The 26,468-nt window shown below is 41.4% G+C and overlaps 1 protein-coding gene across 17 annotated transcripts in view; it reads left to right on the top strand.

Annotated features, from left to right (window-relative positions):
• nrxn3a (neurexin 3a) overlaps positions 1 to 26,468 on the top strand; it is a 651,034-nt gene that overhangs the window by 557,149 nt on the left and 67,417 nt on the right. The window lies entirely within an intron of this gene.

Here is a 26,468-nt window from a genome sequence, read left to right as displayed (position 1 = left end):
CAAGGAACATGACATGTATTTACCAACTTTAACATTTTAGTGCATTTTATGCAAAGACCCTTTATCAAAGTGAGAATTACTACCTTTTTCCCCACATACAGTCTGTGAAAAACCAATGGAAAAAATATTCTCATAATGAGACAGCTGAACATAGCATGATTCCACAGTGGCAGTGAGCTTTGGTAACAGTTCAGTTTCCTTTTGATAGCAACAATTATTTTAATGTGGATGAATTGCATACTGTACATTCATACTCCACTTGTCTTGATAGTACAGTTAAATTTAAAATCACATTCAAATATAAAGTTGAATATCTACAGAACTTAAACACAAAACTATTTTATGAATGACAGCCACTTACTCAGCAATAAGATCATTTTGGTGGTGAGTGGGCTTTTAACCAAGACAGGCTGTAGTCAATGTTTTCTACCTGTGTTTCTAACCTGTCATCTTTCTCTCTTGTAGGACACTTGTGGAAAGTTACAACGCCTCGACCAATGTGATATTTACTCCACAGTAAAGAGGCTGTTTAACAAGAAATTAAGATTTTGCAAATTATGACACTGGGTCTGTTATAAATCTTTTCATTTATTTCATGTGTACTTTTTGTAACCTTTTAATAGTGATGATTTCATGAATGCAAGCTTTGACTTAATTTTGTTAAACTGTTTGAGAAATGGTTAGAATTTTTGTGATATAAAGTGGATCAGACAAAATTTACTTTAGAGTAAAAGCAATTTTTTTGAAAGCTGACTTTCATCAGTTTCCTGTGATGATTGGAAATATAGTGGTGATTTAAACCTTTAACAAAATATAATAGTTATTAATGGCATCTTAATGTTTTCATTTATGTCTTAACATTTACCCAAGTTTGCATTTATCTTAGCAGAATGTAAAAAAAAAATGAAAAGCTGATGTTATGTGCTGGTTTTGTTTGGACATTTCTTTATGACCTGACATGCTGACGTATTGCGGTAAGCGAGTTGTGTCATTTCCGGTGTTCTGTGACAGCGTCTCTGTACTGCTCTGGTGAATTCTGCTAGCCTGCTTTCTCACTTCAGTTGCTTTAACGTCTACTTCAAATCTTAACCCACAATGGTTCTGTTTAAGCACTTATAGCTCTCCTCCTTTCTACGACTTTCTCGCTAATCTCTTAGCTGTTGTTTGCACGTTACTAGCCTTGGTAGCTACATTAGCTTTACAGTTAGCGATGGCTTCTCCTTCTGCTCTTTCTTGCTCGGTGTGCCAAATGTTCAGTTATGCCTCTGCCTCCTTTAGCGACAGTGGTAATTGTAATAAGTGTAGCTTATTTGCTGCGTTGGAGGCGAGGCTTAGTGAATTAGAAGCGCGGCTCCACACCATGGAAAATCACTCAGTAGCTGCGGTAGTTAGCCAGCCCCCTGTAGCCGGTGCGGAGCCACATAGCATAGCCTTAGCCTCTGCTAACTGTCCTCCGGCAACTCCCGTTCAGCCGGGAGGCTGGGTAACTGTTCGTGAGAGGCGCAGCTCCAAGCCGAAGCCCACGGCTCACCACCAGTCTGTTCACATTTCCAACCGCTTTTCCCCACTCAGCGACACACCCACTGAGGATAAAACTCTGGTTATTGGCAGCTCTATTCTGAGGAACGTGAAGTTAGCAACACCAGCGGCCATAGTCAAATGTATCCCTGGGGCCAGAGTGGGCGACACTGAGTCAAATTTAAAACTGCTGGCTAAAGCTAAACGTAGATTCAGTAAGATTGTTATTCACGTCGGCGGCAATGACACCCGGTTACGCCAATCGGAGGTCACTAAAATTAATATTGCCTCGGTGTGTGAATATGCAAAAACGATGTCGGACTCCGTAGTTTTCTCTGGACCCCTCCCAAATCTGACCAGTGATGACATGTTTAGCCGCATGTCATCATTTAATCGCTGGCTGTCCAGGTGGTGTCCAGCAAACGATGTGGGTTTCGTTAATAATTGGCAAACTTTCTGGGGAAAACCTGGTCTTATTAGGAGAGACGGCATTCATCCCACTTTGGATGGAGCTGCTCTCATTTCTAGGAACCTGGCAAACTTTATTAGTAATTCAAATCCCTGACAACCCAGAGTTGAGACCAGGACTCGGAGACGCAGTCCTATACGCCTCTCTGAGCTTCTAGTTCAGTTACCCAGCCATAGTTTTCATAGTTTTATACAAACGGTGTCTGTCCCCCGACCACCTAAATTATTTAAATCTAAAATTAAACAAAGAGGAGTTGTGCATAACAACCTCATAAAAATTAAAACCTCTTCTGTGACAGAAAGACAAAACAGGAGAATTAAATGCAGACTGTTAAATATCAGGTCTCTATCGTCTAAAGCAGTGTTAGTAAACGAATTAATATCAGATAATCATATTGATTTACTCAGTCTCACAGAAACCTGGCTGTGTCAAGATGAATATGTCAGTCTCAATGAATCCACTCCTCCCAGTCATAATAATACCCACATTCCTCGAGGCAGCGGCCGAGGAGGGGGAGTTGCAGCCATTTTTAACTCTAGTCTGTTAATCAGCCCTAAACCTAAACTAGATTATAATTCATTTGAAAGCCTCGTTCTTAGTCTTTTACATCCGACCTGGAAAACCTCGCAGTCACTTTTATTTGTTATAGTGTACCGTGCTCCTGGCCCGTATTCTGAATTTGTATCTGAATTCTCAGAGTTTTTATCCAGTTCTTAAATCAGATAAAGTTATTATTGTAGGCGATTTTAACATTCATGTCGACGTTGATAATGACTCCCTGGCTACCGCGTTTATCTCATTATTAGACTCCATTGGCTTCAGTCAGGGTGTACATGAACCCACTCATTGTTTTAACCATACCCTCAATCTAGTTCTGACGTGTGGAATTGAAATTGATAACCTAAAAGTCTTTCCACAGAATCCCTCGCTATCGGATCATTATCTGATTACTTTTGATTTCTTGTTACCCGATTACACGCCACTCAGCAACAGTTACTATACTAGATGTTTATCAGATAGTGCTGTCGCAAAATTTAAGGAAAAGATTACTCCATCGTTAAATTCAATACCAAGTCCCTCAGTAACAGAGGTTTCCTGTACCGACTTTGATCATTTTGTCGATAGCGCCGTAGGCTCGCTGCGAACAACACTTGACTCTGTAGCTCCTCTTAAAAAGAAGTTAAAAAAGCAAAGAAAGTTCGCTCCTTGGTATAACTCTCAAACCCGTAAGTTAAAACAAATATCGCGAAAATTTGAAAGGAACTGGCGATTGACCAAACTGGAAGAATCTCGTTTAATCTGGATAGACAGTCTCAAAACTTATAAGAGGGGCCTCCGCAATGCCAGAGCAAACTATTACTTAGCATTAATAGAAGAAAACAAGAACAACCCCAGGGTTCTTTTCAGTACTGTAGCCAGGATGACTGAGAGTCAAAGCTCTATTGAGCCTTGTATTCCTTTAGCCCTTAGCAGTAATGATTTTATGAGCTTTTTTAATGACAAAATTCTAACTATTAGAGGCAAAATTCATGACCTCCTGTCCTCAGATAGTACCTATCTAACCTCAAACACAGCTGTAAGACCTAATATATATTTAGATTGCTTCTCCCCAATTTCTCTTCAAGAATTGACAGCAGTGATTTCTTCATCTAAATCATCAACGTGTCTCTTAGACCCCATCCCAACTAGGCTACTTAAGGAGGTCTTTCCTTTAGTTAACACTCATATATTAGATATGATCAATATATCCTTATTAACAGGCTATGTACCACAGTCTTTTAAGGTAGCTGTAATTAAACCTCTACTAAAAAAGCCCACCCTGGATCCAGAGGTGCCAACTATAGACCAATATCTAATCTTCCCTTTATGTCAAAGATCCTTGAGAAAGTAGTCGCAGACCAGCTGTGTGATTTTCTCCATGATAATAATTTATTTGAGGAATTTCAGTCAGGATTTAGAGTGCATCATAGCACTGAGACAGCACTAGTTAAAATTACAAATGACCTTCTGATTGCTTCAGACAAAGGACTTGTCTCTGTACTTGTGTTATTAGATCTTAGTGCGGCGTTTGGCACAATTGACCATCAAATTCTACTGCAGAGACTGGATCACTTAATTGGCCTAAAAGGTTCTGCACTAAGCTGGTTTAAATCTTATTTATCTGATCGTTTTCAGTTTGTTGACGTTCATAATGAATCATCCTTACGTACCAAAGTTTGTTTTGGAGTTCCGTAAGGTTCTGTGCTCGGACCAATCCTATTTACTCTATATATGCTTCCTTTAGGTAACATCATTAGAAATCACTCTGTAAATTTCCATTGTTACGCGGATGATACTCAGTTGTATTTATCGATGAAGCCAGAAGAAAGTAATCAATTAACTAAACTCCATAACTGTCTTAAAGACATAAAAACTTGGATGAGCACCAATTTCCTGATGTTAAATTCAGACAAAACTGAAGTTATTGTTCTTGGCCCCAAACAACTCAGAGACTCTTTATCTGATGACATAGTTTCTCTAGATGGCATTGCTCTGGCCTCTAGCACTACCGTAAGAAACCTCGGAGTAATATTTGATCAAGATTTGTCTTTTAATTCTCATTTAAAACAAACCTCACGGACTGCATTTTTTCATCTGCGTAATATTGCGAAAATTAGGCCTATCCTGACCCGAAAAGATGCAGAAAAATTGGTCCACGCTTTTGTTACCTCTAGGCTGGATTACTGTAACTCTCTATTGTCAGGTAGCTCTAGTAAGTCCTTAAAAACTCTCTAGCTAATTCAGAATGCAGCAGCACGTGTACTAACAGGAACTAAGAAACGAGATCATATTTCTCCTGTTTTAGCTTCTCTGCACTGGTTCCCTGTAAAATCCAGAATTGAATTTAAAATCCTACTGTTAACTTATAAAGCTCTAAATGGTCAAGCTCCATCATATCTTAGTGAGCTCATAGTGCCATATTATCCCACCAGAACACTGCGCTCTGAGAACGCAGGGTTACTCGTGGTCCCTAAAGTCTCCAAAAGTAGATCAGGAGCTAGAGCCTTCAGCTATCAGACTCCTCTCCTGTGGAATCATCTTCCTGTTACGGTCCGGGAGGCAGACACCGTCTCCACATTTAAGACTAGACTTAAGACTTTCCTCTTTGATAAAGCTTATAGTTAGGGCTGGCTCAGGCTTGCCCTGTACCAGCCCCTAGTTAGGCTGACTTAGGCCTAGTCTGCCGGATGTCCCCCCTATAATACACCGGGCACCTTCTCTCCTTCTCTCTCTCTCTCTCTCTCTCTCTCTCTCTCTCTCTCTCTCTCTCTCTCTCTCTCGTATTCTATTACTGCATCTTGCTAACTCGGCCATTCTGGATGTCACTAACTCGGCTTCTTCTCCGGAGCCTTTGTGCTCCACTGTCTCTCAGATTAACTCATATCGCAGTGGTGCCTGGACAGCGTGACGTGTGTGGTTGTGCTGCTGCCGTGGTCCTGCCAGATGCCTCCAGCTGCTGCTGCCATCATTAGTCATTAGTCATACTTCTACTGTTATTATACACATATGACTATTGTCACATATGTATACTGCCAGATATTAATACATACTTTCAACATATTGTACCACAGTAGCCAGAACTATAACTATAATATTATTACTTTCAATAATGTTGTTGTAAGCTACTGTTATTACCTGCATCTCTCTCTCTGTCTCTCTCTCTGTCTCATTGTGTCATGCGGATTACTGTTAATTTATTATGCTGATCTGTTCTGTACGACATCTATTGCACGTCTGTCCGTCCTGGAAGAGGGATCCCTCCTCAGTTGCTCTTCCTGAGGTTTCTACCATTTTTTTTTTCCCCGTTAAAGGGGTTTTTTTGGGGAGTTTTTCCTTATCCGCTGCGAGGGTCATAAGGACAGAGGGATGCTGTATGCTGTAAAGCCCTGTGAGGCAAATTGTGATTTGTGATATTGGGCTTTATAAATAAAATTGATTGATTGATTGATTGATTGATTTAAGACAAATGAAGAAAATTCACTGAGAAACTCTTCTCCTTTTGTGAAAAACAAGAAAATATCTGCACACTGAATACTTTTAAGTCCCGTAGGAGGTATTATTTATTTGTGACGTGATATATGAGAAGGTTCTGTGGGTATTGCTCAGTATTGAGGCTTATATAGTGAGGCTAAAAAAAACAACAACACATAATTGGCTGATTATCTTTCTGTTTGCCTCACTATAAAAACATCACAATACCTTTGACTGAGGAAGACCCTCTCAGAGTTGGCAACATAGTGAACAAGTGATACCTCCTTGGGGGCTTCAAAACTATTGTGTCCAGTTAATTCTTTGTTTTTGACTTTGAGCCATTTTATCCAGTCACAGTCTTCTGTGTTAAAACTAGACTTCTAACAGAGCAGCAAACAAAGGTTACTCTCCAAAATCTTCTCAGGCTCTGCTGCTGGGTGGAAGATGCTTCAAGTACAAAGTTAAAATAATCAGGCCCACACAGAAATGGACAGCTTAATTTTTTGTCAGTGACAATGTTAAACATTAATGCTTAATGTTTTGTCTGTACTGTATGATTTGTTTGTCCTTTCAATTGACAGTCAGATTTGATTGTGAAATACAACATTCAGTCAGTAACAAAGACAAAAGGAGTGCAAATATAAATAGAATTTATTGAAATTTTAAACAAGTTATAGATGAATATCAAAAACTCAACATTAGCCATGACAGCCTGGGCTATGTTCAGGCATAACAAAATGTGTCCTAAATGCCAAATTCAAAAGCAGTGACACTGCCAACTGTAGCAGTTCACTGCGTTTGGAGGTGGTCTTTAAGACAATTAACTAATTTACTTAAAAACATATAATTTCCCCTAGGTGTGAAATGAATGTGTCTGATGTGAGGGTGCTCAATTATGGCACCATTTAAACTATGAACAAATGTAGCCATAACACACATTTCCTGGCCTTATCAATCTTTGCTGGATTGCCACCAGCCTCCCACCTGCACCTTTGGGCCAATGAAGAAAATATTATCTTAATGCCAGGATGCTGGAGGTGAAGCTGGTACAGGTCCTCCTTCATCATGCTGACCAGCTTGGCACTGCTGACCTTCCCCATGTCATTGCCGCCACAGTGGATGATGAGGACATCTGGTGCTGCTCTTCCTCGCAGGGAGTGGGAAAAGAAGGAGAAAAGGCCTCCCCACTGCAGTCCACCCCAGCCAAACCAGCAGACACGGACGTCCGGCATACTGAGGGTGATTCCCAAGGTCTCTGCAGCTCTCTGGACACCACGCCGGACATAGCTGTCACCAATGCTCAACACTGTGCATATGAAAGTAAAATGAGTGGAATAAATTATTAGCGTCATATATTTAAAAAAAGTTGAAGCATTTTTTTAAGATAACAGCTTAATCATTGTTTCAAGGTTTGTTGTATAACGTTAGTTTCAGCTAAACTCAACTTACCTCAAGTTTCGTGAGGGAGTTGGCATCAAGGGAGCAGCCAACACCACAGGGCTAGCCAAAGTAGCGTAGCTTGTTAGCCTCGTAGCTTCTTAGCCTAGCTTGTTAGCCTTAGCTAACTTAGCAGCGCCGAGCAAGGTGGGCGTGTTTAGGCAACCAGGCTTCCTTCGGCCCACCTCTTTGCCCATTTTTGATTGTCCGGGAGTTGGGCGGAGTCAGGCACTGCCAAGATGGCGACGTCCAGAGCGGAGTATTTTGAGTTTCAAATCCACTCTTCAGAAACGGACGGGTGACGTCACGGTGACTACATCCATTATTTTATACAGTCTATGGTCTTATCAGATCTTTGGAGTTGAGTGCAAAGTTTGCTCTGGATCATAGCCGAGGCAGGACAAAACTTTTTTCGTAGCATGAGGTGTGTTTTGGTTTGACAACAAGAAAGCACTAAAGTGCCTGTTGAGGGACTGTAGGACGTGGGCGTTTGCTTCATGGTCTGTACAAATCTTTCAGTAAGCCCATTTGCCTTTGGGTGATACGGCTCAGACATGAAGTGCTGAATGTTGTTCTCTTCCATGAATGTCTTGAATGCTTCAGACACTAGTTGTGGGCAATTATCACTATGAAGTTGTAGTGGCAGACCAAAATGGCTGAAGATCTTCAATCATTCTCTCTGAGGATGTGCTCTTCATGACAGCAGCCTCAGGCCATAGGCTATGGGCGTTAGACTACGACTAAGAGCATGTGGTTTTCCAGTGGTCCATCCATCCATTCCATCCATTTTCATCCACTTATCCAGGGCCGGGTCGCGGGGGCAGCAGTCTGAGCAAAGCACCCCAGACATCCCTCACCCTAGCAACGCTTTCCAGCTCCTCATGGGGGACCCCAAGGCGTTCCCAGGCCAGATGAGATATGTAATTTCTCCAGCATGTTCTGGGTCTGCCCCCTGGCCTCCTACCAATGGGACGTGCCCAGAACACCTCCAGCGGGAGGCACCCAGGAGGCATCCTGATCAAATGCCCGAACCACCTCAACTGACCCCTTTCGACGTAAAGGAGCAGTGGCTCTACTCCGAGCTCCCTCCAGATGTCCGAGCCCCTCACCCTACCTCTAAGGCTGAGCCCAGCCACCCCACGGAGGAAACTCATTTCTGCTACTTGTATCTGCAATCTCATTCTTTTGGTCACTGCCCAGAGCACCTGACCATAGCTGAGGGTTGGGATGTAGATGGACTAGTAAATCGAAAGCTTCACCAGAAGGCTCAGCTCACTCACCACGATGGACCGGCGCACCAAACCGCCGATCCATCTCATGCTCCATTTTACCCTCACTTGTGAACAAGATCCAGAGATAATAATAATAATAATAATAATAATAATAATGATAATACATTTTATTTAAAGGCGCCTTTGTCACACTCAAGAACACCGTACAATAGATTAAACAGTACAGAACAAACAATGTAACCTCAAACTCCCCACGCTTGAGGCAGTAACTCTCCCCCAACCCGGAGGGGGTAATCCACTGATTTTTGGCAGAGAACCATGGCCTCAGATTAAGCAAAGGGGTGTACCTTTGCTTAAACAAATAGAAGATGATTTCAAACGCTGGACCAAGCTCCCATTCAATCGTATTGGACAAATTGCTACAGTTAAAATGAAAACCTTACCTTAGCCTTCGTTCCCCGTTCACGAGACTTGCTTCCACATCCTTGGTTCCTTTCTTGCCTTTTTTTATTTGACGAAATGCTTCAGTGTGAGTGTTCCAGTCAGCTTACCTGTGGTTTCCAGTGGTCCAGAGATTTTGACCATGTCGCCAGTGGCGTAAGGTAGTGACAATGGGCCCCAGTGCAGGCTATTATGAGGGGCCCTATTACGCCCTAGTTACAAGTTATGAAGCACACACACACAGAGAGTTTTAGGTGTATATATATTTTAGCAACAGTGCGTCTTACTGCCGCTTTTACGTTACATCCACTTGCAGATACTTTATATTGGACACATTAACATACATATTACACAGCAATCATCATTACATGTCTGTATAAGACAAATCTACAAAAGAAAATAGGAAATTATTAGTTTAACTTGATAGTTTTTTATTTGTAAATTATAGTTTTTTAAATAGTTTATATAGAATAAGTTTATAATTTGTTATAGATTGACACTGTTTTACAAAACCAGAAAACCATGATGGAGATGGGTTTGCCTTATTTAGGGCATGTATGAAAAATAGCACCATTTTTGTTTTAATATGAGTTCTTCTTTGAACAGGGGCGAATTTTCAGGTGGCAGTCGGGCCCCTCCACTCCATGGGCCCCAGTGCAACCGCACTGCCTGCACTGTATATATTTACGCCCCTGCATGTCGCAACACTCGCCATTGTGTGTGCGTCCTGTAGGTAGTTATCTGCTGGCTTCTCTACTACCTTCCTCTTGGCCTTAACCTGCTTTCTGCCCACTCCCTTCTGCTTCAGCTGTTTGGACTGTGTTTTTACCCAGTTCCAGATTTTCTGCCTCCTTGACTACATCCCTCACCTGCTCCTCCATGGCATCGTTGCCTGCTGTTAAACTGAACCGTGTTCAGGTTGGGCTAGTGCCCCTACTCAACCTACCCTACCCTGGCTGCCAAAGACTTTGTGGAGATACTTTGCTGGAGTGTTGAACTGTATTGTGTGGTTGCCCTGCTCTGTGCCTGCTGAAAAGTCATCACAAACTGTTCCTGGGTTTTTAGTGTGCTGCGGTTGGGTCCAAACACCACCCATAACACGTACAGTGATTCTGCCTGTTGGGAGAAAATCCTCAGCATGCTACCTTTTAAATGAGACCATGAACATGTACTAAAAATGGAACAGTAACGGCTTTCAGTTTACTTTGAGTTTAGGAAAATTTTACAGGATGATAAATAAACTTTCGGTAATGCTTTAGATTACAGCCCGCAATTTACACCATAACTATCGGGTAGTTACGGTGTAATCTATTGTACTAATTGTGTACCAGTGTAGTACGTACCAATACATATATCAATCAATCAATCAATCAATTTTATTTATAAAGCCCAATATCACAAATCACAATTTGCCTCACAGGGCTTTACAGCATACGACATCCCTCTGTCCTTATGACCCTCACAGCGGGATATATGTAGATAGGTACAGGGGAACAAGATGTTAAAGGGCCAGTGTGTAATATTTGGCATGGTTTATTGTCAAATCTGAATCTGAATCTGAATATTATACCCATTAATATGTTTATATAAGTGTATAATCGCTATAAAATAAAATTCGTTTCGTTTTCGTAGCCTTATAATTATGCTTTTATATATATATATATAGCAAGGGCCTTGCTTTAGAGAGGTCGCCATCTTGCACCGCCATGTATGTATGGCAGACCGAGCGGACAATCCAGCCAGCCAGAGAATGCGTTTCACGTGTATAAAGAAACCAACGAAGACAGCGGAAGGAAGGAAGAAGGAGGAGGAAACAGCAGAGAGTGTTAGTAGTTCGTTGACAGAGAGTAGTGAAAAGTTTTTTTAGTTATAAAGTTTGCGAATGGACCACACACCACAACAGGAGAGAATGAACCCAAACCGTCATCTGCGAGGAAAAGAAGACGCAACTTCACTCCTTGTGATGCACTCTCTGCGGCGCTTTTCCTCCTGGTGATATATCTCCCCAAAGATGGTAGCAGTAGCACCGAATCCCATTCTGTGCAGCAAAATGGGAGCGGAGGATTCAGCCTCTCGTCTCGCCCGCACAGCATCCAAGTTCCTCATCTGTATGCTCCGGCTCAAACAGGTATGGCTCTGGGTCTGTGTCCACTACAAGAAACTCTTCAAAATCACGTTCAAACTCGTCCATTGCAGCTACTATAGTCCGGAGATATTGCTAAGCTAAATAAACAGCTGAGCTCTGTTTACAGGCTACGCTGTCAGTCAGTGTGCAGGCTGGAGATTGGTGGAGCAGAGGGGGGAGGGGGTACCTGCTTGGTATTGTAAACGAGAATGTGTGTATGGAGTGTGTGTGTTACGCTAGAAGAGTCAGAGTTTGGGACGGAGTCTTTTACCCCCTGGAGTGTTACCGGAGTTTTTGGAGTGCTCAAATAAACGGGCCTTTTTCCCGAATGCTACTCTGGTCTTCTGCGCGTGAGGGATCCATTACAATATCGTAACATGGCTTAGATTTCTAAATAAACATTCACCTCATCGCTAGATAGACCTACTCCTGAAAAACTCGTGTCTGCGCAAGGCTTTTTGTCCCTACGAGGCCACCGTCATTTACCTGACGGGAGGGGTGAGCGAGTGAGCCCTGCAATCTAGAATTTGACCACTGATGTCACTGTTTTCAACGGTTTTCAACCCATTTTACACAGTGGCCCTTTAAGTTATGGAATAAGGGGCTAACAATTTGTGAATTTACAGAGAATTTATATTATAGTACCTAGTACTTATTCTATTATTACAGGGTATGTGCGATCTACTGATCAATAATATGGAAGTTTGGGGGGAATTTAGAGAGAACTTATACAGTAGGTATTTTTAATTACAGGGTACTTATTCTATTATTACAGGGTACAGTATGACAATAAAACTGAAAAATCGGAGGGAAGATGGAGTGATGACTTCTGCAGCAAGTAATAACTCAGATGTGATTTTATTTCAAAATGATCTAATTACAAACAAACAGGCAATCTACATTGTTCCTTTATATTTTTAGAGGATCGCCTATACAACTACAGGTTACATCTGTGCGTTTACTTCGGAACAAAGGTCCAAGTGACAGTATGTTGTCATGGATACTGTTGGCATCTGAAGACCATCTCAGCTGTCGCTCATCTCACCAGCATTACATTACTTGATGCTCGTTTATGGCTTCATGACTCCGCTTGGCATCGGCACACAGAATTCACCCACCCTGGATGTGACTCACTTGTGTTTTGGTGTAAACACGTTGACAATTTTCAAGTGATGTAAATTGATTCAAAATGTTGAAGGTCTTCTCCCTGGTAATTGTGTTCGTCCGGCATTACAGCTCCTCAAGATGCAAGCTCACCTTTTTCCAGCTCTTTGCATGCTCTCCTTTCATCCCAGGAAATAAATACAAATATAGCAAGATAAAACACAACACATATATATGGTTAATATTAACTGCACAGTAGGCTGTCAGTAAAGCATAAGGGCCCGAGCGACGACGAAGTCGTCCACGTAGGACCCTATTTTAATCGTGTTGTTTATTATTATGGTGGTGCGAGGACCCTATTGAAATGCAAGAATTTTTAGGGCCCGAGCACCTAGCAGTGCAAGGACCCTATTGAAATGCAAGGATTTTTTATTATTCTTCTTCCTCCAAATGAATTGCCTTTTTGGGAGGCTTAACATACCCGAAAACTCATGAAACTTTGCACACATCTCAGAACTGGTGAAAGATTTGATATTTTAAGGGTCTTGTGCGTGGGTTCCAAAAAATGGCTCAGTAGCGCCCCCTACAAAAGTTTGAGGAAACAGCCCCTGAAGCTAGTTTAACCTACATGTATGAAACTTGGCAGGCTCATGTAACGCTCTGAGACATACAAAAAAGCCTCATGGAGGCATGCTCTAAGCCCAACAGGAAGTCGGCCATTTTGAATTTACTGTGCAATTTTGGTGCATTTTTGGCAATGTCCAGGGGTCTTAAATGAACAAACTAGTCCTAGAGATTTCATCCGATCGACTTCAAACCTTGGTCTGTCCCACCCCAAGACTTTGAAGATAAAAAGTTATGAGAAACTTGAGTTTCGTCAATCCGTGTGACCGTGGGATGGCGTTAAAATTCAGGGTCTCGCCACTAAACAGGAAGTAGTTTTTAACTCCAGCATACATGGTCCAATCTTGCCCAAACTTCACAGGATTGATGACAGTCGTGCCCTGGACACATCTACATGTCAATAATAAGTGATAAATATAGCGCCCCCTACTGGCAACAAGAAATGTCATGTTTTAAACTTTAATGTACATCTCCTACAAAGTTGACCACATCCACCTCAAACTTGGTCAAAAAAGTCATAAGACGTTGCTGACGCTTTATTGTGGAAACTGTGAGTTTTCGTCAAAGGGCATGGCTATACCCTATTGAAATGCAAGGATTTATTATTAGGACCCGAGCATGAACTGAAGGCCGGGCGAAGGCCCTATTGAAACTGCTCCATTTTTAATTATTAGGGCCTGAGCGACGACGAAGTCGTCCGTGAGAAATCACGCTGTTTATTATTATTAGGGCCCGAGCGACAACGAAGTCGTCCGCGAAGGACCCTATTGAAATTGTGCTGTTTATTATTTAGGGCCTGAGCGAAGACGAAGTCGTCCGAGGACCCTATTGAAATCCCACTGTTTATTATTATTATCAGGGGTCCAAGCCTGCGGGGCTTGGGGAATGCGTATGCAAGCAGACGCCTGCACCTGCAGGGGGCGCTACAATCAAGGTCAATGCATTTTGCCATGTAACTCCCACACCGTATGTCACACCTTCAAAAGCCTTATATCCTTGGATTCCCTGAATGGAGCTGCGTCAAGTGGGCATGGCCACGCCCACTTCCACCTGCAAAACTGCTACTTTTTCAAAACTCCTCCTAGAGGTTTTTACCAAACTGCACTCAGAAGATGGACTTGATCTAAAGTTATCAAAAGAATTTTGCCCTGTCAAAAAATGACGAACAAATTTTTGTAGCTAGCTATGAAAACGCAAACTGTTCCATATCTTTGTCAAATTTAAAGCTATCAAACCCAAACCTGAGATCCTGAGTTAGTATGTGACTGCGAGGGTGTGAACCAAAGTTGGTGAACATTGGCCACTAGGGGGCGCTGTAAACATGGGAAGTTTATATCTCCTTTATGGATACACCGATTTTCATGAAATTTGGTGGGTATGATGTAGGGCCATTCTTGAGGCCATATATGGAAGGTGGTCAAGATGGGTCAAAGTGGGCGTGGCTTATTACAAGATCAAAAACAAACATTTATTTCAGCTGAACTATTGCACTTAGGACTGTGAAACTTATAGAGTACATGTAGAATAGGACTCAGACCGACCATACCAAAAATTGCGCAGATACTCCACTAGGTGGCGCTATAACAGATGCAAAGGCGTTTTTCCTGTAACCTTCATATTTTAAATCATATAATAATAAACTTTATATCCACATATTCTCTAAATACAGCCGGACTTTCTGACATAGGCCCCGCCCACTTCCACCACACATTTCCTCTGCTAAGTTGCTACTCGTCCAAAACATACTTTTTTGAACACTCCTCCTACAGATTTTGTCCAAACTGCATGAAACTTGGCACGTCGACTCTCGAGATGGACCCGATTTAAAGTTATCAAAAGGATTTTTCCCGGTCAAAAAATGTGCAAATTATTAACAAAAAAACATTTTTGCTAGCTAAAATACACATATTGTTTAATATTTTTTTCAGACTAAATCGTATCAACATGACACTTAACACACTTGTTCCAGAGGTTGTTCAGAGGCTCGGTGCCAAGTTTGGCCCAAATTGGCCACTAGTGGACGCTGTAAACCCAAAAATATGACTTTCGTAAAAGTTGATCGGATTTATACGACATTTGGTGAGCATGATGTGGGGACAATCCTGAGGCCGACAGCAAATGTTTGGTAATGATTGGTCAAAATGGGCGTGACTTATTGCAACAAACACATTAAGCCATTGGCACTTCCAATACACTTCCCATTACGGTGAATACTACAACTCAGACGTTGGCCTGTATCCTGACTCTCGCCTGGAGCCCGTCGTCCTTTGGGGGAGACTTTCGTGGGCTCCATGGGGCATGGAGGCCGAGCTGCGCGGGGAGGCTTGGACCCCGTTTATAACTGCTTGCAGTTCTAGATATTATTATCATTCTTGCAACATTTCATGCCCCAATTTCGCCCCTTTCCCAATTTTCAAAATGCTTCTAACTTTCCACATTCATCCGGCCACATCCGAAATTCGATATTTTGGGCGGTTGCACATGGTTGACGCAAAATGCCAAAATAGCGGCCCCTACAAATTTTCAAAAAACCCTCCCCATTGGGGTTAATTTGTCGTAGCCAAACGAAATTTGGTATGCACATGTATCATACCCAGACTTCAAAGTTGGTACAGATCATCCTGAGAACATGCTGATCAAAAGTTATTCAAAGCTTTTGCCTATGTTAAGGGGCGTGGCCGCTAGGGCGTGACAAATTTTCTTGGCTCTCCCGCCCACATACTTGATCGTAGCAGGTTCAAACTTGCTGGACATGATGATGGCTCTGCCCCGAACACCCCAATATGTTAATATCCTACCTTACTCATAGCGCCCCCTGGTGGTAACAGGAAGTGATCAGTTTTTACTTTAACATGTACTAATACCACAAACTTGACCGCATCAACTTCATTCCACTTCTAATGCATGCAGAACAAGTTGGTGAAGCTACCTTATGAACGCTGTGAAGCTACGTCTAATGGTGTCCCTGTGGTGGCATGGCGAATATCAATCCCTTACCACTAAATACGTTTGGCATTTTGATAGCTTCAGCGACCTCATCTCCTCATGAAAATTGATACACAGATCAAAAATGGCGAGCTCTTGCATCTGATAGGGGCGTCGCCCATGGGGGGGACAAAATGCCTCTAAAGCGCCCCCTTGAAATTTTCGAAAAACCTCTCCCCATAGGGATTTTTTTTAGTTTGAACATGAAAATTGGTACACATGTGTATGTTGTCCAGATGCACATAAAAGTCTCTGGCACCAATGGTCTACTCCAAACAGGAAGTTGGCCATTTTGATTTTGACTTGTCATTTTGGCGTGATTTCCACATGTTGTATTTTAACGAACTAGTCCTAGGGATTTCATCCAGTTGACTTCAAAGTTTTTACAGATCATCCAGAGACCATGCTGATCAAAAGTTGTGCTCTGCATGTCTGTAGGTCACGTCCTTCGCCACGGAACATCAACTTGGTATAAATCCTTCATGCATTGTCCGATTTGCTCGAAATTTCACATATGTGATGAGGGTCCACCCCTGAAAGCATCACAGCTGCTTGCAGCTTTAATTATTATTATTATTGTTATTCTTTACCCGACTTCGTGCCCCAATTTTGCCCCTTTCAAAATGCTTCTAACTTTCCCCATTCGTCCGGCCATATCCGAAATTTGATATTTTTGGGCGGTTGCACACGGTCGACGCGAAATGCCAAAATAGTGCCCCCTACAAATTTTCAAAAACCCCTCCCCATTGGGGTTTGTTTGTCGTAGGCAAACGAAATTTGGTACGCACATGTATCATTTCAAGATGCACAAAAAAGTCTCTTGACGTCATGGTAAAATCCCAACAGGAAGTCAGCCATTTTGTTTTTAATTTTTTCGTTACGGCGATTTACACAACTTAAATTTTAACGAACTAGTCCTAGGGATTTCATCCATGCGATTTCAAATTTTTTACAGATCATCCAGAGACCATGCTGATCAAAAGTTATTGAAAGCTTTTCTCAATGTCAAGGGGCGTGGCCTCCATGGCACCACCATATTTGATGCCTTGCCATACATATTGAAGCAGCTCTCTCTCCCACATACTTCATCCAAACTGCTTCAAAATTCTGTAAATGATAAGAGCCCCGCCCTCAACGCCTCTATATGCTCGTAGGCAATCTTGCTCATGCCGCCCCCTTGTGGAAACAGGAAATACCCTATTATACATTGACATTGTCAGATTTGCTCAAAACTTCACATGTGATGAGTGTCCGCCCCTGGACACACCTGCACACATTTAGTTACACCCCCAGTGCCCCTGGTGGATGAACAAAACATTGCATTTTTTCGCTCCTGCCAGGTTTTTTCTCCTTTCTCGCTTCGCGCCACAGCCCCCACGTGCCTCAGGCCCCGTGGATCATAGCTGCTTGCAGCTTTAATTAGGGCCCAAGCACCTAGCGGTGCGAGGACCCTATTGAAATGCAAGGATTTTTTATTAGGGCCCGAGCACCGACCGAAGGCCGGGCGAAGGCCCTCTTGAAACTGAAAGAATTATCATTATTATTATTAGGGCCCGAGCACCTAGCGGTACGAGGACCCTATTGAAATGCAAGGAATTTTTATTATTATTCTTCCTCCAAATGAATTGCCTTTTTGGGAGGCTTAACATACCTGAAAACTCATGAAACTTTGCAGATATATCAGACCTGGTGAAAAATGATAAAAAAATGATATTTTAAGGGTCTCGTGCGCGGGTTCCAAAAAATGGCTCAGTAGCGCCCCCTACAAAAGTTTGAGGAAACAGCCCCTGAAGCTAGTTTAACCTACATGTATGAAACTTGGCATGCTTATGTAATGCTCAGAGACGTACAAAAAAGCCTCTTGGACGCATGCTCTAAACCCAACAGGAAGTCTGCCATTTTGAATTTACTGTGCAATTTTGGGGCATTTTGGCCATTTCCAGGGGTCTTAAATGAACAAACTAGTCCTAGAGATTTCATCCGATCGACTTCAAACCTTGGTCTGTCCCACCCCAAGACCTTGAAGATGAAAAGTTATCAAAAGCTTGAGTTTTTGTCAATGCGTGTGACCGTGTGATGGCGTCAAAGTTAGGAGTCTCACCACTAAACAGGAAGTAGTTTACTCCAGCTCCAGCATACATGGTCCAATCTTGCCCAAACTTCACAGGATTGATGACAGTCCCGCCCTGAACACATCTACATGTCAATAATTAGAGATAAACATAGCGCCCTACTGGCAACAGGAAATGTCATGTTTTAGACTTTGATGAGCATCTCCTACAAAGTTGACCACATCCACCTCAAACTTGGTCAAAAAAGCCACAAGACCTTGATGATGCTTTATTGTGGAAACTGGATTTTTGTCAAAGGGCGTGGCGGTGAACTTTGATGTTTTGCCATGATGATAAACGTTGCTGTAACTTGACTCCACGTGGGCATATCTTGCCAAAACTTCACACATATGACAGTCCAGCCCTGAACACATCTCCAGAGGAAATTTGAATCACCGTCATAGCGCCACCTACTGGCAACAGAATGATACTTTGTTCATTCTATGATGTCCCTCTTCGAGCAGGTGAATCACACCCACCTCAAATTTCCTAATCCAAGTCCTTAGACTTTGATGATATTAAAAAATGAAGCTCTTGAGTTTTCATCAATCGCTGTCACTGTGGCGCTGCTTTATTAAACCATTAAACATGATGTTGTTTTGATGGAATAAGGGAGGCTTGAAAACTCACCAAACGTAGCATACACATCACAGGTCTTAAGTCCTGTTGTCTGATGTGTTTTTTGTTCTTTGATGCACCAAGATGGCTCAACAGCGCCGCCTACAATATTTCAATTAAGCAGCACCCGAAGCTGTTTTGACCTGCATGTATGAAACTTGGTAGGCACCTGTAACATTCCATCATGTACAAAAAAGCCTCTTGGACCCATTGCCTAAACCGAACAGGAAATGCCATTATGAATTCCGTCGTCATTTTTGGCATTTCACAAGTCCTGTAATTTAACAAACTTGTCCTTACAGATTAAACCAAGTTTGGAGCAAATCTGATTGTTAGCCTGACTATGTTGTGATCAAAAGTTATTACAGGATCTGCCCAATGTTGAATGGTGTTCCCACAGCAGAGTGTTGAATTTTAGTTGTTGAATATTAGTCCCACCCTGAACACATAACAATATACGGTGATGGTCATAGCATCACCTAGTGGTGAAAGGAAGTACTTCTTATCAGACACTTTGGATTAACCTGAAATTTCAATGCTGTGGTCTATATTTCATGTACACAAACATGACATATCATTAGTGTCTACAACCGCTGCAGAGGGTTTGACATGACACAAGAGGCTGTTGAAACATGAATTTACATAGTCCACTCTGGCTCAAATTTCATGTGCTGCATAATAGTCCAGTCCTTAAAACATCTACATACCAATATAAACTTGTAAACTTGTTGTAAAGCTGTAATTTTAATTCACAAAGTCCAATCTACCCACAACTTCTCAAATTTAACTGACCAGGATGCAGCATTGTTAAGATTGTGAGTTTTCAACAAATGCAGTTTCCATGATGCGGTGGCCATTTTGTGCACTGTGACATGAAACCTGTAAATTGTTGTACATTGACTATACATTGTTCAGTCTGCCCCACATTATTTATCCTAGATAGGAGTCTGGGCTTTAGGGCATGCACATGTGTTATGTTCTACTATCAGACTCAAAGGATGAAGGAAGTAACAATAACATAAATTTGTGGGAAAAGGAAAAAGACAAGCAGAGATAAGTGTATAAACAAAAGTTACGGTTTATTTACATAAAAGGGGGAATAAAAAACAAAGAAGTTCTTCAAAATGTTTATTAAAAACTGTTTCCTTTAAAAGTAACGAAAGCAACACTAAATTAACAATTAGTGATTCAGTAAGTAAATAAATAATCAAACAGAAAGTTCACCACCCTCCCTCTAGACAGAAGTAAAGATCTTTGACTTTGGTGCACTACAACTGGAGTTCCTTCAAACTGCGGCCCACACACAGCTATTATACAACTATTCCTTTTTTCAGGCTTTTTAACCACTGCGTCCTTGATGAGTGATTAAGCACAGGTGCGTTTATCCACTCACTGCACGGTGAGGAGGGGGACAGGACAGCACCTGGAAAGGCACACAAAAACAGACACAGGAAACAGGAAAAAAAGAAGGGCACTTCCACCTTTTTACCCGTAACATGACAATATTTACTCATAGTCATTGGTACCACCCACTGGCAAGAGGCAGTTATGTGGCATTATGGCATAATTGGACTTCATTTGGCATTTGGCATGCAAATTGTCAAAGTAACATAACCTAAATGCTTGTAAATACTTGAGTTATTTATAAAGGCTGTTGCAGTGCAGGAAAATAAACCAATGTCATGAAGGTTCAGTTATTAGTTCTAATGTACTGAGTTAAAATTCTTATTGTAATGAAAGTTAGTAAAAGCTGTTAGACTGTTACTTGAATGAAAATATGGGCTTTCATGTGAATGCCAAAACAATCAGCAGGACACCGCAGGGAATCGAACCCCATCCCAGTAAACCAGGAGTATCATTACCAGTGCCTTTTGCTTTTTGAAGCTACATGAAAGGCAAAGCAAAACCTGCATTAGCAACAGCTTTTGAGTGTCAGCACTTAATACTGTTAAATCATTGAACTAGATTTTGTATACCAAATGTGGACAGTTTTGCAAGTCATTTTGACTAAGTACTTAACAGATTGTTACATGTTTGTACATTGCCACACAATCCGTGTCCATAGCAGACAATATACTACATTGCTGCTCTCTTTCATTTCCAAGAGGCTCAACTACAAAACTTGCGACTGAACTCAAACTTTGTACTACTCTACTTTTCTCTCTACTTTGCTGTCTAATATTATACTCCCTGGAACAAGACATGTCAACTTTGCAGTTACCATAACAACTCTGCATCTGAGGCTGTTGAACGCAAACAACAGTCTCATAATGGTTACCACTGCAATTTTCCAAATATACTCCCTGATTTGACAGCTGCCTATTCTTGCACTTATATTCAAGCCAACGATCATCATAATATGTGAATATGTTTACTCCTAAACAATCTGCTGCTGCTTGAATCTTCATTTCTGTCACCCAACTACCGACATAGCGCATTCTTGACATGCTAATGTATTCTGCCATTGAGGAATACTCACTTCTCAAAGAATTCTCGTAAGACACAGCATTACTTTCCACTTGCTTAACCACAGCAAGTCTAATTTTTCTATGATGCCTCTGTGTACCAGACACAGCTTGACTGACTGCTCTAAAGAAACAGTTACCATCACCAACTATTTTCTCGTTGCTACATAGAACCCCTAACAAACCAACGTTTGTACATACTACATCAGCTTTTTCTGACTTCACATTTAACTGTCTGCACAGAGCTTGTGCAACTTCCCTACGCAGAGGGTTAAACTGAAACCCTTTCTGCTGTACCTCACCACCAAACACTACATCTGAATTAACTGCAGTCATATCACTCCTTTTTGTCCTCTTTGATGTAGGGGTACCAAATGAAATCTTACGCTTCACACCTGCCTGACTGTTAGTCTCTGACTCCTGAGATGAACTACAACCCTGCTCACACTCTCTAACTACCAAGCCTGAGGACAAATGACTTATGTCTGTAGTTGTGCCTCTATGAATGACATACACACCAGCAATCTCAAACGGCCTTTGCCTTCCGCTAAGCGATGCAGCCAAATTGCATATGTAATCATTCACCTCTTTAATACAACTAAAATACACAATCACACTTTTACCATTAGGATCTGCCATTCCAGCAGCACTGCGCGCATGAGAATCTACAACTGCATACCGTCCATTCTGACAAATGATCACACGTGCTACTACACAATGTTAGAAAACATGTTTCATATTTGGCAAACATATTTTCTAATCCATTTTGTAGAGATATGCTTACACCGGCCTGGATAAGTTCTCCATCAACAACATTTACATCACCAGATACATAGTCACCATATCCAAAGTTCTGTCCATCAATCAGTGACTGCTTTGGCAAATCAGGAATGCAAAACAGGTTTGACTTGCCACTAATCTTGTTGCTATCGCGCAAGGACGTGTACAACTTATCACCCAAAAGCACAACCGTGTCCAGATCTTTTGTCTGCCACGTAAACACACGATCTACTGCATGCTTTACTACACTTGCCAAACCTATGGCCATACACTGAAGTCCTGGATATTTAAACAGACCTTCCCCCTGATGAAATGATCCTTTTACACTGTTTAACCCTAACAGAGCTGTACTCCACCTCATCTGCAACCTGAGATTTTCCCATTTCAACAGTACTGACTGCTACTCTACCAGAAACAACCTCTACAACCTCATCTGCTGCATCATGAAACTCAAAAGTATCACTTACAAATAGGGGTGTAACGGTACACAAAAATCACGGTTCGGTACGTACCTCGGTACACAAGTCACGGTTTGTTTTTTTTCGGTACAGTAATGAAAAAAATAGACAACTATTAAATATCTTTTACTTACTGGTAACCTTATTAAAACATACCACCACAGCAGTTAACTCTTTTTACACAATTTTTGAATCAAACAAATATATATAAAATCCTGCTTTTTCACATTGTTTGAATGAAAATAGATATATAAAAGTGAAAAATAAAATCCTGCTGTTTTTTTAACACATTTTTTGAATGAAAAATATAAATATAAATTTCTGCTTAAACAGTTTTACTCAATTAAAATAAAAAGTATAGTGGAGCTGGTCAGCTTTAAAGCCTGCTCAGATTCAGTTTTACTAGGAACTTACTTAGCTTTCCCACTTTGTTAAAGTGCAGTAAACAAAACATTCTTATATCTAAAGTTCAGCTTAAACAATTTTACTCAACTCCAATGGTGTTGGTTATTTCTTTAGCACGATGGTCAGGGAAACGCTCTTTTTTAAACGACGACGATATCGTAGTTTGCACCAGATTGCTTTTTCTAGTCACGCCGGTTAACGTTCAAACGGGTGGTGCAGCTTTAGATGAGTTAGCATGTTAGACATGTTTCCAAGTACATACCCGACAGCTGTTCGGCAGTGTCGGCACACTTGTCCACTTGTTTATTTCCATCTTCGTATTTTACCCTGAAACCAAAGTGTTCCCAAACGGAGGACTTAAGGTTTGAGGGTGGGTCTTCAGGTTCGTCAGGCTCACTTGCCATATTGTCAAAATGCGAGAATGCGCTGCACAAAGTGAAAGCGGAGATTTACGGTCGGACTCGGTCCGTCACTCAATTATGTCCGTCGGGGAACTAGATATTTTAAATGGTTCAGCTCGCAAAAACGGAATTAAAATAAAACAAAATAAAATAAAATATCCTGCGCCCAATAATTTGATACAGGGTCGTGCCGAACCGAAAGTCGCATACTGAACGGTTCGACACAAATACATGTACCGTTACGGCCCTACTTACAAATGTTCCCCTGACTGAATTGCTACCCTCAACCTCTGCTGCAACAACATCACTACCTGTGATGACTCTAGCAGTTCCCATGTCAGGATCAACTTGACATGCCTCCACAGAAATGCTACAAATGGCATACCATTGTGCATCTAAAGACTTTTTTAGATTCCTGATGTGAAGCATCAGGTCATTAAGGCATGTGTTGTAAACAACCACAGCCGTGCCAATGTCGGACGCCAAGCCAGACTTGGCACATGTGCCACAATCAACCACCACACAATAATTTTGGTGATGAATGATAATACTAACTGCACCACAGAGGTTCAACAGACACATTCCATCCCTCAACAAATGTTCCTGTAAACTATCACACATGACAGTCTCCTCTTCTGACAACCCAAAATCCCTGTAAACTGTCTGACCAATAGCTACTTTCCAATTCCTGCCACAAACACTGTGCTGTTCAATCAACTTTCACAACTGCTTTTGTTTAGCATCAATTTTCTTAGCTTCCTGAGCTGGAAACGCTGCCAACTTGCTCCCCTCTACACCCACTTCATCAACATCTGACGCTCGCCATGTACACACAGGAGCAATCACATGTTTGATGGCAGCCACAACACTACATGCTGTCAAAGAATTCACGTCATGAGTCAACGGTGCCACTCTAACATCAGTTCCAGCAACAATGGATGACGGCAACTTTTCCGAACACCTGCAAGGAAGAGGATTAGCAGCGGTCTGACCTCCTCTGGGAGGCAAGAAGAGTAAGAAACTTCCACACGTAGCTTTTAATGCGGGAAAAACAAGATATTTTACTTTTCTTTAATATTTGGTGTTTAGCTTTTCATAGACAATACAAGTAGTCTTAGCTGTTATTAATTTAGAGAGCTTTTACAATAAAAGGGAGAAATACAAATTCAGCAACCAACAAGTCTGCTTTTACTTTGTTACATTTATTTACCAACTAAAACTATTTATTAATATGCATGAATTACATTGAAGTGTTCTAGTTCATACCATATTAAATATTACAATAAAATAGCTTTGCTGGCTCCATTCAAAAAACATAATTCACAGTAAGTGCACCAACCTCCTCCCTCGCAGCTCTGGCTGGTGGGGCAGCACGGGCACACGGGATAGGACGGGCAGGACCAGCGGGTGGCACAGGGCTGGTAGGTGTAGCCTGGGAAGACACCTCCACAACGCTCGATGCTGCCTCCACCTAGAAAAAACAACACAAAAACTAAATTAACTGCATAAACAAAACACTGCGTTTGCAAGTCTCTCGTGGGAGGAAACAGCTCCCTGCTGATTTTCCATACATGGCTCATAGTGTAAAAAAACACAACTAACTAACTGTAGCCAAATTTGAACCATTTGGGACAATACGAGCAGTAATATTGTATTAAGTTGTGTATGTTATTAATGTTGACCCAGTTGGATAGAATTTACATATTGATACACAATTATTGCTTCTGTGTGTATTATACTGTTTGTTTGTACTTTGTTAATTTTATTTACACACATATACACTGCATAAAGTTAAAATTAAATTAGTTCTTATTTCAATCTGTACATTTAATAAAACCTGCAGGCTACCAATAAAACGTATCTCTTAATGATTGTAAATAATATTTAAGTGTTGTTTTTAAACTATAATTCATACTGCAATGGGTATGCATGCTTTAATCAAAAAATATTAGACATTTTACACAAACTGCACATACCTCCTCCACCACAGCCCCGCATGTAGGACTGATCGCTGAAGCCTCGGTGGACAAAGCCGCAACTCTTGGCTTTGCCGCTACCTAGTAAAAAAAACAAAACAAAACAGTGGAATCAAATTAATAAATGTACTTCACCATTGCATCATAATAATTGACTGAATACAACAAACATCCAACAATTTGGTTGCTACCCCTCTACTCCCCAGACAATTTCAAATTATTCAAATATTACATTGAAAGTTATCTGCTTGCCATGTGGAATGGGTGTGGACACGTCACACACAGGGGTAGGCAGATGCGATGGAACAGCACGATCCATTGCATCCAAAATGGCAGTACTGAAGCGGACAGCATTCAGTGGGATGAAGCACTCCTTCAACACCACCTGTGGAAAAAAAAAGGTAGAAAGACCACTGCTGAAAATTTGTCTTGGTATAAAGCAAATCATACACAGCATAATAAAAATATAACACACCTGCTGGTGAACCATCCTGCATTTGGTTTCATCAGAGGACTGCTCGTTGTCCTCAGGATGGTTTCTCTGCAATCACAAATAGCATAGTTTCTATTTAACACATGTACCCTTTGATCATTACTATGTTAAACTGCTTAAGGAAACTGTTTTTTTTTTCAAAAAACTCTCAAACACACAATAACAGTGTGTAAAACCTTACCTTCCTGTCCCTGCCAACATGCTTCCACTCAAAAGGGTCCGACTGACGTGGCTTGAAAACCTCTCCCTTCACGACCACTTTGGGAGCGAAGGTTCTCACAGGGGGTGGCGGTTTGTGAGGAACCTTAGGCTTGGGCGATGGTGTTTCCAGTTGCTGGTAGGCCGAAACCCACAGCAACTGAGCCAAGATCTCCATTCCACCAGCATCGCTGAGGTGGATCTGCAAAAATAAACAATTACAAAACTCATTCACAGAAGAGAAATATTACTGTAAATATGACTCAGCAATGCACTGAGCCTTGCATATCAAAACACAAACAAGTGTACGTCAATCTTCTCTATTTGCCATTTCACAATAACACATTCTGCTTACACCATCTCTGCTCCACAGGTCAAGGCGGTCAAGGGGGAAGTGCTCAGCAGTGGGGTAGTACTTGATACCTGAGGGGGGAAAAAAAATCATGAAGCATTAACTTAATTATTATTATAATAATAAATTTATAATCAAACTTAATTACAAGACCTTAGTGAGTTTAACAATCACATTATTTTTTCAATCAGTTTTCCTATGAAGATATAACCTGTTTTACATGTGACTGTACTGGGACTAGAAACTTTAAACTTACCCATGCTGG

This window comes from Epinephelus lanceolatus, chromosome 15 (assembly GCF_041903045.1).
Source record: "Epinephelus lanceolatus isolate andai-2023 chromosome 15, ASM4190304v1, whole genome shotgun sequence".
Classification (NCBI taxonomy): domain Eukaryota; kingdom Metazoa; phylum Chordata; class Actinopteri; order Perciformes; family Serranidae; genus Epinephelus; species Epinephelus lanceolatus.
This window is presented reverse-complemented; position numbering and strand designations above follow the sequence as displayed.